A 12,971-nucleotide genomic window follows, 5' to 3' on the forward strand; every position below is an offset into this window, starting at 1 on the left:
CACATGCAACTGCCTGAAGGAATCACGTGGTTACCTATGGGTTGACTGAGCTATTGCATGAAGGACTTCAGTTAGAACTCAAGTGGTTGAGTTTTGTGGAGTTAGATGAGCAGTTAATGGAGTTGTGTTCAGTTTGACTTAGTTGAACTAGTTGTATTTAGTCTAACTGGCCAATAGACTAAGTGATGAGTTGTGTGAATTAGTTATTAATTAATTCACTAATTATTAACTCATAATGCAACTGAAGAATACATCAGTTAACTCAATGCATGGACAGTTCAATGGAGACAAGTGTTAGAGGTAAGTGAAAGGGTGAGTTGTGACTATCAGTTGTGCATGAGATCTTGCACAATCAATGGATTGAGTATGCCCATGAGAATTGCGTAGTAGATGCCCAGTGATATAGCCTGTGCTCACGTGATTTCCAGTGTGAGTGATTTTCCAAGGTAAATATAACTTGGAATGAGTTTGGTTTCATTCATTCTCATGCAGGTATTGTGCAGTGGAGGCAGGCAAGCAGTGGAGGAGATTTGGAGATTAGATCTGAGCTGTATTGTGTGTAACAGGTGGAGATAGTGCTGGATACTTGTGAAGAGTATTGTACTATGTATTTTTACATGTTCTCAATCAATATAATATAAAGATAGTTGGGGTTTTTAGCGAGATGCTTTTCTCGGAAATACTGTGTTGATATGTGTGATTGATGCTTCTATGTGCGCATGTTATTGTTTATGCTTCTATAAATTGATGATAAACGTAGAGGAGGTTATGTATTATGCATGTATTCCACAATAGTGTATAATCGAGATAATCTCTGTGAATATGTGTCATATTATTCAAAATTTCTACACCCTCCTCTAAGTTTGTGGGCTCTTCACCGTTCTCAATTCGGGACAGGTGATCTGGGCCTGCGTTTAGACGTCCCAACTTTACGATGACTTCAAAATCATATTCCTAAAATAATAACAACCATCTACAAATGCGCCCCCCAACACAGGCTTATTGACTAAGTATTTTAACGCGGAATGATCAGTACACATCTTAAAGTGTCCCCCGAATAGATAGTGGTAGTATTTCTGGAGCGTGTATACCATCGCCAACCCTTCACGCTCAATAGTGGAGTAGTTCTTTTCCACTTTGGACAATCGTCGAATTGTGAACGCGATCAGGTGATCAATTCCTTCCACTCCTTCCTGTGTGAGTACCGCGCCTAATGCGATACACGACGCGTCAACATGCACATGAAATTCGATATTCCATTTTGGAAAGACCAAAATGGGAGCTGATGCCATCTTTTTTTTGAGAGTTTCCAGAATTTTGTTACATTCCTCATTCCAACAATAAGTAGCGTCCTTTTTCAACAACTGTTCCATTGGTTCCATGATCTGTGTGTAGCTCTTTATGAACTTTTGATAGTAACCAATGTGTCCCAGCGTGGCACGTAGTTGTTTGACACTTCGCGGCACTTGGAGATTGAGTATGACAGCAATCTTTGCTGGGTCTACCATCAGGCCTTGCTTGCAGACCACATGGCCGAGCAGGTTCCCAAAGGGGATGAGGAAACACACTTCTTTAGTTTTAGCGTAATCTGGTGTCGTCGGCAAGTATCCAGCATTAGACGTAAGCTCGCGATATGTTTCTTGACTAGCCCAAAGACGATCCAATCATCAAGATATACCTCTAAAAACTTATGTATAAATTCCTTGAATGCAGTTGCCATGACGCACGAGAATATCATCGATGCATTCTTCAGTCCAAAGGGCATCAAAATGTACTGAAAACAGCGCCACTTAGTTGCAAACATTCTTTTACTCCTATCCTCCGGCGCAATCTTGATCTGGTGGTACCCCGAGAAACTGTCCGTGAAGGAGTAGGCTTCCTTTCCACCCACATTTTCCAATAATTCATCTATAAATGGCGTCAGGAATGGATTGTTAACACATGCATCGTTGAGCTTCCTAAGGTCCACACAGATGCAAATTTCTCCCTTCTGTTTTTTCTCCTGTACAACCATAGGACTTACCCAGTCGGATTCCTCCAATGGTTCAATTATTCCTGCTGCAAGCATTTTGTCCAACTCTTTGCAGACCTTTGCTTTATATTTTGGATTCAACCGATAAGGTCGCTGCTTGACTAGCTTCGTGTCCGGCTTTAGAGTTGTCTTCATCATTCCTAGGTCGTCGAGGATCCCTTTTAGCTCTGTGATTTTAGTTGGGAATAAATCTTGATATTCTCGAAGTAACTCGACGACCTTTTCCACCGTGGCATCATCCCAATAGTCCCCAAGCGTTGCATACTTCGGCTCCTCCTTCGTACCAATATTCACTTGTTTCATTTTCAGTGGCACGGTGATGTCGGGGTCCTCAATCACTGCTTCGCGAACCTCACGACTCCCCTCTGTTTCTGGAATATTGATGTTTCTAGGGTCGTCCTCCTCATCTTCTATCTACACATTGTAACATTCTAGGGCCTGGCTCAACTGACGCGACCAATCTGGCTACACTATTTCTTCTGGTTCCAATGGTACTTTGAAAATGGGGGCCTTCACAACTTGCAATGCATCATCGATAGTATCCATCCATTGGTCCTCAAATAAGAATGTTAATAAAAACCCTTCGCGCAAAATATCCCATTCGCCTGTACCATGTCAGAGTTCTGTTTCAGTATACCAGTTCCTTGGGATGACATCCAAGGTATGATAAAATATGTGTACGCACTCTGGCTGGGGTTCATCTCCATAGGCCTACGTCCATCTGGTGAGGTGCATGCGCAGGTCATCATGTCCATCGTATTTCTTAGTTATTCGTATTTCCAGCTTCCAAAACCTTATCTGCGTCATCCACCTGCAAATGTGCCAGTCTTCAAAGGTTCCTTCATGTGTTCCCCACCAACACGTTGGCGTTGCGCATTTGAATGCATCAAACGCAGGTGCTTTGGTACCACGCTCTCAAACTTGGTTAGGAATTCATCCACCACTATCAGCCCATCATACATCAGCAACTCTCGACCCTGAGCTTTTATGCAATATAATGACCTAGTCATCATGTTGCAGTTTAACGTTGTTACTCCATTCAACCAATTATGCCATCGTCCGTCTTCTTCATCTGAGTCTGAATTGCAGGCCTCTGCGTGTTCCCACAGTGTCCCTCCTCCTACAGTCGGGTTTACCCAATCTTGATCTCACACAGTTATCTTGTAGATATGATCCAAGTCCTCATCAATTTCATTATCGCATACGGGTTCAGTGCAGCACGCTCCTTCAGCCAGGTCTAGCGAAACGACTACTCGTAGGGACTTCTTTTCAAATATCATCTTCCGGTTCTTTAAATTAATGATTCCATTCATATCCGTGGCCCAGTCTATCCCTAACAACGCGGGGTACGTGCTACTGTCATCCACGATTTCTATTACTCCAAAGTTCGTTTGTGTGCTGGCAACTTCTATATCTATTGTCATTCCTTGCAGTCTCCCCATGGGAAAGATATTTTGTTAGTTCGCCATCCACAATTGAATAGGAGACCCTTGCAATGTGGTCTTGCCCATGCATTCCCAAGTCTGTTAGGCAGCATGTTTGCATCCGAGCCTAAATCCAAAATGATCTGATCCATCTCATAATCATCAATCTACTCCGTTAATCGAATTTCCCTTCCAATGTGCGAAACATGTTTTCCTAATTTTCGGACCATGCGAGGTTCACCCAACCCTGCACACCTAGTTATGAGCTCTTGTAACCCTTTAACCACCTTATTGTTTCGAAGCAATTTCATGCATGTCTCTAAAAAGGTAGTTAGCATCGAGGGTTCCATTTCCGGCTCGGATTGATCCTTACTACCTGGGGTAGAGACCTTCGCGAAGCTCTCCCTAGCTTCTAGACATGTCTCCTTGCGAACCCCTGCGTCATCCTTGGTTAGTTTCCCCTTATCCTCCCCTGTGGCCACGCCACTTCTGAGCATCATGTTCACGTTGGGGTCTTCTTTGCACGGTTCAGACCTCATCATTTGGACGTTCTATGTCATCGTTGGTTGTGTTGCCCTTTTCTCACATATTTGTGCTATCAATGTGGGGCAATCTATCATTTCATGATTGAACTACTCATAGTAGGGGCACGATATTCTGGTCGGGTTGGTACAGTCACGTGTGTAGTGCCCTGGTCCTCCACAGTTATAGCAAATTAGCTGCATGTGGCCCCTTCCTAGCCCCATTCCCCATCCCCGTCCTTGCCCCTATAACCCACCGCGTGCCATCGTTGCAGCTGGATACTGACCTCGCACCTTAGTCTGCATCTTGTAGGCAGGTGTTCGATCCATCAACAATTCATAACTACAACAGTCTCGTTCATCGTGGCCAACTGATCTACAAAAATTGCAAAATAACTACTGGGGGGTCTGGGTAAACTTTTGCAGTAGGTGATAGTTGTCTGTGGTGTGCTTTCCTCCCACCTGAAAAATCGTGCACCAGAGCGAGGGGGCCACGTTGGGCCCTACCTGTGCCTTTGTTCGTAATGGCATTGGTCCCCCCTACTAAATTATTCGCGAATATCGGAAAATGATCCTTATCGTGGCCCTGGCCTTTACATTTTATGCACCACACTTCTTCATGCGCTTCTGGCCTAGGTGCCTTCTCCTGTTTCAAACTCTGCATCTCCAAGCATAGGTTTTGTATTTGCACGTGGATCTACTGAACTCCCAGCCCAGGATCCTGTATTGGAGTCTCATGCAACCTCATCGCTATTTCTAATGCTTCAGCCTAGGTCAAGGTCTTCTACTGTGATAGAATCGTCCTCAGATGCGGTGTTAAAGACGCCACAAACCACACTCGGTGTTGTGCATCTGTTAATGTCATGTTAGCTTCTCGTATCATACTCTTCAGACTCTGATCCAAGTCCCAAGGGGTTTCACCTGGTAGCATCACAATCTCCTTGAACCCTATTATCGACTATGTCTCCGATTTCAGCCGGCTAAACTCCATGTTCAATGCATCCCGAAGTTCCGCTATTCCAACATTGGGGTGATCGCTAGAGTGCTTAATATACTAGGTCAGGGCGCGATCCTGCAGTGCACTTACCAAGGTACCCTTTTTAATGTTATCATCCATAACTCCATGCGCTTCCCACACTGCCCCTACTACGAACCAAAACTATTATGGATCTTCGCTTCCTACTCCTTTGAATACAGGCAACTTGATCACGCTTGCCATGTTAGACTTTTGGTTTGGTGGAGGGTGTGCCAAGGCCAACCACGAACTCGTACAACTTTTGATCCAACCAATCTTCAATCCCTTTCTTCGTAGGGTTCCCCTACTCCGACATGAGACACCCCTTAGGTAGATCCCAGTCCCGACAACGGAACCATTTGTTGGCTTATTGGGGCCTGACCCAGGTTCGGAAGAGTTATTAGCCCAACAAATCCTGCTGATCTGGAATTTATCCAGGACAAAGAATTAAAGGTATTACAGACTCATGTGCATGGATGTGCCTATGTTACTTTATGCAATGGATTGATAAGATAGTGAAATACATAGACACTAAGGCAATTAGGGAAAACATAACAGGGAAACATGTAAACACAACAAGTTTAATAAGGAGTTCACCCAATGCTCCTGGGCTACGTCTCCTGGTCCAACCTTCAGTGGTGGCCTCTCTATTATGTTTTCAAAGCAGAGTTTTTACAACAGTGAGGTAATTTCGAGTCTCATTAAACAGATGTAAATCAGTAGGACTAGACTTGGATCCCCCAAGTCTCTGGAGTACATAGACTTTCCTTACTGAACTCGCCCTCTATTGGTCATAGTAGTATGAGCCCAATCTGAGACTCATACATGACAAGCCTATGCCGAGGAGTTTGCTTGAACCTCTCAAGCCTTCTCTGGAGTACACAGACTCTCTGACTCTCTCTGGCTCTGTCTAGCTCGATTCTGCCTTCAGGGCAGCTCAGCTTCTTCTCTCTGTTCTCTGCTCTTAGCTTTCTGCGTCTAACTAACTCCCTCCTCTGCTTCTGTCAGTTCATGGCTTTAAAGCCAGTCTATTTTTTTTACTGTTCGTTTTTGCTTCCCGACTTTCTGGTTTCCCTGCCTTTGTCCATTTCAATTCCCCTGTTCTGTGTCATCATCACTGTGTAATGCCTCACAGGGAGGTGGTCACCTGTTTCGTAACAAACTGAGTGTCGGTTCTCTTGGATGTCTGTGAAACGACCGTTTTTACCATTAGCTACAAGAATGCCCACGAACATGATTCCTCTGCCAACTCACCATTCATGCTGGACTTCAAACTTTATACAACTCGGCCGATTTACCCCATGGAATTTGGTCATCTGTCGGATCGCATTTCCGTCGTCGCTCTGGAGCTTCCAGATCCTACGGTCTCCATCAATATCGGGTGAGTAAGTAGCACAGCATTTACATATCCAATGTGAGCGGTTTTCTCTCTCTTCCACCGGACGCGTGGCACCTAGTGCGTGGCATCAGGCGGGAATTGGTTGAAACCGCTTACCGCTCGAAGCCATTCCAATATCCTGTCGATTTTGGTGTGGGACCCGCCTCTGACGAAATTGGTGAATTTCGTACGGTTTCTGACTTTTCGGGTCCGAGTCGCTAGGGGCTTTTTCTTCTTGAAGGGGTTTTCTATCAGAAACCTCCCCCCGTTTCTCAAAAGACCTCCCGTTTTGTTGTTTTGTGATAGCGCGTGTTACCATGGGCCAATGGTCTGCATGCATGATCGAGGGTCCTTGTTGCTCCGCACTGCTCACAATTTACAATTGTTCCGAGGGTATTCCTGATAAGCTTGACCTTTGTAAGTCTTTGAAACTTTGGCATGAATTTTACAGAGTTATGAAAGCTTAGAGAGTGTTTTAGGATCCAATTCGGATCACCCGCGCTACCGGCCCTTTCGGCAACAATCTATGGAGCGCGGACTGAAGTCTCACCCAAGGTAGCAAGGGAGGGTATCGGAACCAAGTTTCTGCACCCTTGGGATGTCTATATGTGTTCTGGAGGGATCACAAACCGATCTACTACCTTGCACCACTCTGTACCACTATCTGACTTCTGCGCAGGTCCGCACCTCAGTGCTTCTTAATTCTTATTGTTACTGAGTATATTATAGATCAGATCTAATTCTTATGGTCTTTAAGCAAACATTTAACAGTAATAACCAGTGCGTGCAATCATACAGAAGCATAAATTCCGAACATAAGCATATAAATCATAACAGATGTATAAACCAAAGAAAAGCTAGAGCCGCAATATTTCAGAATCAACGTATCTTTATTAATGTCCTTGCTTCAATACAATCCACTTTCTGCCTTGCACACATAGCTGCAAGGGTCCACGCACACAGCTGTGGACTCTACTAGGCCTCTGTGCACACAGCTACAGAGCCTCTATCTATCTACTAACCCTTACAACCCGTACTTACAGACTCAGAGAGAATATTACTTTCACAAACCCATACCATCAGATCTTCCAAAAATCTACCTCTACCCTTAGAGCCTCGCTCTATTTATACATTCCCATGGTCCGCGGACCATGGGCAGGCCAACTCACTTCCTATTATTTTATATTATTTTTGGGCGGACAACCCTTTGACTCGACCTATTAAATTTCACGCTCCGCGCACTTTGCGGAACTTTTTACAATATCATTCTCCTAACTTATGGTCTTTAAGCTCCAGAACTGTTACGCGAGGCCTCCGCTACCCAACAGTACTCCCAAGTTGTGCATTGATTATATGCATTTTGGATTTGAGAGAAGACCGGTGACAACGTTTCGAGGGATCCATCATCAGTACCTGTGGAGATCTGAAGCTCGTGCAAGGATTTCACTCCAAGTCTGTATACAATCGAGAACAAGTACCTGTTGCCGAGGATTGATGACTTATTTGATGAGTTGAAGGGAGCGGCTGTGTTCTCAAAGATTGACTTGAGATCAAGATACCATAAGGTACGCATTAAAGAAGAGGGCATCTACAACACTGCTTTTAGGACCAGGTATGGGAATTATGAGCTTGTTGTAGTTCCTTTTGATTTTACTAATGCCCCAACTACTTTTATGTGCGTGATGAATAGTGCATTGAATCCTCATCTGGACAAGTTTGTTATTGTATTCATTGATGACATCTTGATATATTCTAAGAATGAGGAAGAGCATGTTGAGCATTTAGTAACAGTGTTAATATTGCTAAGAGAGCATCAGTTGTATAAGGGTTGGATTTTTTGATCTTGGGACCGATTTGGTGACATCACGGTATGGTGAGGGTGGAGGTGGTTTAACCTTTTGATTCGCTTGGTTGTTTTTTGGATTGGTTTATCGCATGAGGTCCCACATTCATGCTTGGAATATGGCACGAGACTGATTGGATGAAATAAATATTTGGTTCGGCCCAATCTATGGTCGGGAGGTATGTAGAAGTCCCGGACTTGGTTGGCTTTTGCATATGTTTAATAAGAGCTAAGTTTCTCTTGATTTTGATGAGTAAATGTTTTTTTATTATGTGTCCTTAATGGTTGTTCTATCATGGTTATTTATCTGGTTATATGTCGATTATAAGCGTAGTTATTTGAAATATATTAGTCATGGATATCTTCGTGTTTTTACATGTATCTGAATGAATAATGAATGCATGACCCAATTGGTGTTATGACAATTATTGTGAGCAGGCATTGGTCCTTCTTATTAAACATCATATATGTTTCCAGATTCTTATGTTCATATATGCATTCGTGACCTGTAGGTTGCATGTTCATCATGTGTTTGACAAAATGTCAATCTCGGTTGGGAGAGGTCAAGTCAACTCTTGGTTCAAGTTTTGGTTTATAAGATTTTTTTCTATGTCATTCATCATTTCTGGAAGTTTCACTCAGTTTTGGGTACAGGTCTTAGTCCTAGTCCTAAAAAAAGTGGCTCTGAATTTCAGGTCGTTGGAATAGAACTGACCAGAAAAATCTAAAATCATTGGTAGGTAGGCCTATGGGAGCAACTGGAGGCTTAGATTTGCTTGCATGCCTTGGCAAGGGAGCAGTTGAGGCTCAAGGTTATTGGAAAAGAGAGTTGTCTCAAGGGTTGGACATCTGGAGGGGTTGTGTTGCTCTTGACGATCCTATAATACCTGAGGGAATTCAGTAAGGTCTTAAGTTGTTGACTCCATTTCCTTAAGGCAATATAGGAGGTTGAGTCTTATCATAGTGACCCTCAACTCATGTTTACCCCAGCAAACCTGGGGAAAACGAGTAAATGTGGGAGGAGCGAGTTACATAGTAGTATCAAAGAAATTTGTGCTCTCTTTGGGTGAAGTCTGATGTTATCAAGGTTATGGTTTTCATGCATGGAGTCATGGTATACAGTTTGTATGATCATGATGATATTGATAAATGTTGTTATATGGATATGCTTATGATTATACATATACATGCTAATGTGGATTGATCTTGCAAATGAGATAAGACTCCCTTGAACATCAATAAGGTATGGATTTGATTTTGGTATCTATTTGGTTTATCTAGCTTGGTACACTTGCAAGAAGAATAAAAGAAAATATGACAAGCAAAATGGTAGACTACATTTCTTGTGACTCTCCCTACAGATTAGTTAGGCAGCAAGGAGATGAGTATTCTCCTGGTATAGCAGATACACTGAGGAGTTTGAGGGTAGAGATCAAAATTTGCAAAGAAGGCAATGACAGGTTGGTCAATGCACATGAAACACTTGCAAGGGCACAAAAGAAGTAGGTAGAGGTCAATTCAACGATTCTTCAGAGCTTGTCAGAGTTACAGAAATAGGGACAATTGGGGATCAGTCAAGAGAAGGAAGAGAAGAATAATGGAGCTTATGGTAGGAAGTCTCGGTCTAGATAAAGATTATATAGATGTTGATGGGTTCTATTATAGATGATGAGTATACTAGCGTATTCTTGGAGTTGCTGAAGTATGTGCATTACCTCAAGGATGAGAAGGATACGGTTCAGAGATTTATCAGTGGATTTCTAGCAGCATATAGAGACTAGATTGAGTTTGATGAGGCTAGATCATTGGAGGCTAGATATTTGAAGCATGTTATGAGTAGCCAAAGCGTAAGGCTGAACCTAAGCATGATTTGAATGGAAATGAGAAAGTTAAAGGGAAGTGGACACCGAAGCAGGGAAGATCTCAGGATGAAGGTGAGAAAGAAATGTGGTTCTATATAAGAAGTTAAATGCAGTTGAGAAAGGACATGGTTCACAAACTGGAGAACAGAAAAATAGAGGTGATGATAGAGGCCTGTTGCAGTGTTGGATATGTGGAAAATATGATCACAAGAAGGATTGTCCATTGTACCAAGGTGGTAGACCTTAGATCTATAGTGCTTAGGAGGTGCAGATAGTTGAGATTTTGGTCATAACATTCCTCAGATTTATGTAGTTGTGGACAACAAGCAGGAAAATCATCAGAAATCCATTATTGAGATGGAAGGTAAGCTCTATGGTCGAGTTGTTTCTATTTCGATTGATCCTGGCTCTAATTATAGTTATGTTAATCCTGAACCTGGTGGATAAGTGTGGCTTGAGAAAAGAAGTGCATGTAGAGTTTTGGTTGGTGCAGTTGGCTACAGGTACAAAGAAGAGAGTTCATCACTGGGTAAGAGCTTGTACATTTGAGCTTAATGGTATGCCTACAACAACACATTTGAATGTACTTCCGTTGGTATCATATAGTATACTTTTGGGTATGGATTGGTTGTATCTTCACAGGAACAAGGTAGATTACTATGACAAGGCTATTGAGTGCCTGAATGATAATGGGGAGAGAATCTTGCAAGGATAGAATAAGCTTACATCAGTTAGGATGGTCAAAGTTATGTTGGCTAAGTGTAGTTGCAAGAAGGGGTGTTTGATTTTTGTAGTTCATATTTCTAGTGATAAGGATAAGGATGTTGAGGATGCATAAATATTCAAGAGGTACCCTACATTACAAAAGTTTCGGGATGTGTTTCCATCAAAGATTCCATAGTTTGATCCTCACAGGGAAGTATACTTTTCTATTGAGTTAATACCAAGAGTAGCACCAAGATCAAAGGCACCTTATAGGATAAGCACTACAGAGTTAGTGGAATTAAAGTTGCAGCTGAAGCAAATGCTTGATAAGGGATACATAGCCAAGTGTATCGCCTTGGGGTGCACCAGTATTGTTAGTGAAGAAGAAGGATGGTACTCCCAGGTTGTGCATTGATTATAGGCATTTGAAAAATGTGACGATCAAGAATAGGTACTCGTTGCTGAGGATTAATTAATTGTTTGATCACTTGAAAGGAGCGGAGGTGTTCTTAAAGATTGACTTGAGATCAAGATACAATCGGGCACGAATTAAAGAAGAGGACATCGACAAGACTCATTTCAAGACTATGTATGGGCATTATGAGCTTGTTGTAATTTTTTTTTATTTTACTAATGCCCCAACTACTTTTATGTGCTTGATGAATAGTGTATTGCATCCTTATATGGATAATTTTGTTATTGTATTCATTGATTACATATTGATATATTCTAAGAAAGAGGAAGGGCATGTTGAGCATTTAGTAGCAGTACTGATATTTCTAAGAGAGAATCAGTTGTATAAGGGTCGTCATGGAGTGGGTAGCTCCTAGGAATGTGGATGAAGTCAGATCATTCATGGGATTAGTAAGTTATTACATGAGGTTCATCAGGAACTTCTCACGCATTGCATATCCCATTATATCTTTGGAGAGAAAAGGTAAGAGATTTTAGTGGACAGAGGAATGTGCAGCCAGTTTTGAACAATTGAAAAAGTTGTTGAAAAAAGCTTCAGACCTTAAGATTGCAGATTTGGATAAAGAGTTCATAGTTTGTACAGATGCTTGCAACAGAGGGCTTGGTGGAGTTCTTATGCAGGAGGGGCAAGTGTTGTGTCATGAGTCTAGGAAACTGAATGAGCACGAGCAGAACTATGTGATTCATGATCTTGAGTTGGCATATATTATTCGCGTGCTTGAAGATGTGGAGGCATAATCATTCTTGGAAGGATTTTTGTATTGATTAGCGATCACAGTGGTTTGAGATATTTGTTTGACCAACCAAATTTGAATGCCAGGCAAGCTAGATGGTTGGCCACCCTTAGTGAGTTTGACTTGAAGATTAGATACATTAAGGGAAAGGAAAACAAGGTTACAAATTCTCTCAGCAGGAAAGTGTAGTTGAATCATGTTCCAGCAATGAACTCATATGGGACAAATTTACAGGATCATATCTTACAAGCAGGACACGAGAATGATAGGTACAGGGAGTTTCATGTCAATCCATACTTAGGTCACCCAGGATATCAGAAGACATTGACAACAATGAAGAAGTTCTATTATTGGATAAATCTGAAGAAGTAAGTGGTAGAATTTTTGCATATATGTTTGGATTTTCAACAGCTAAAGGCAGAGTGTAAGAATCCAGGTGGGTTGCTTCAACCTATTCTGATTCAAAAATGGAAATGGGAGGTCATTTCCATGGATTTCATTACAGGTCTTCTGAGCACATCAAGGCGAAATTATTCTATCATTGTTGTGGTTGATAGCTTGATCAACGTAGTTCACTTCATTCTAGTAAGGAATACTTATTCAGCTAGTGAGGTGGCACATGTCTTCATCAAGGAGAACGTGAGATTACATGGTGTTTCGAAGAAGATTGTATCAGAAAAGGATGCTAAGTTCACTTCCATGTTTTGGAAGGAGCTATTTTCAAGTTTTTCGGATAGAGTTGGCCTTTAGTACAACTTATCATTCGTAGACAGATGGAAAAATAGAGAGGTTCAGCAAGATTCTGGAAGATATGATGAGGATGTATGTCATGAATCAACAGAGGAGATGGAAGGAGTACATTATGTTATACAAGATGTACGATTGCGGACAAAATTATCTCCCCTAGGTTTCGTGGCTAACCTAGAACAATAGAGAGATAAGGAACCCAATGCTTTCCTTAAAGTAAATAGATGATGATATGA

The sequence above is a fragment of the Pinus tabuliformis genome, chromosome 2_1, assembly GCF_031772625.1.
Source record: "Pinus tabuliformis cultivar Carrire ecotype Pingquan chromosome 2_1, CPIR1, whole genome shotgun sequence".
Taxonomy (NCBI): Eukaryota; Viridiplantae; Streptophyta; class Pinopsida; order Pinales; family Pinaceae; genus Pinus; species Pinus tabuliformis.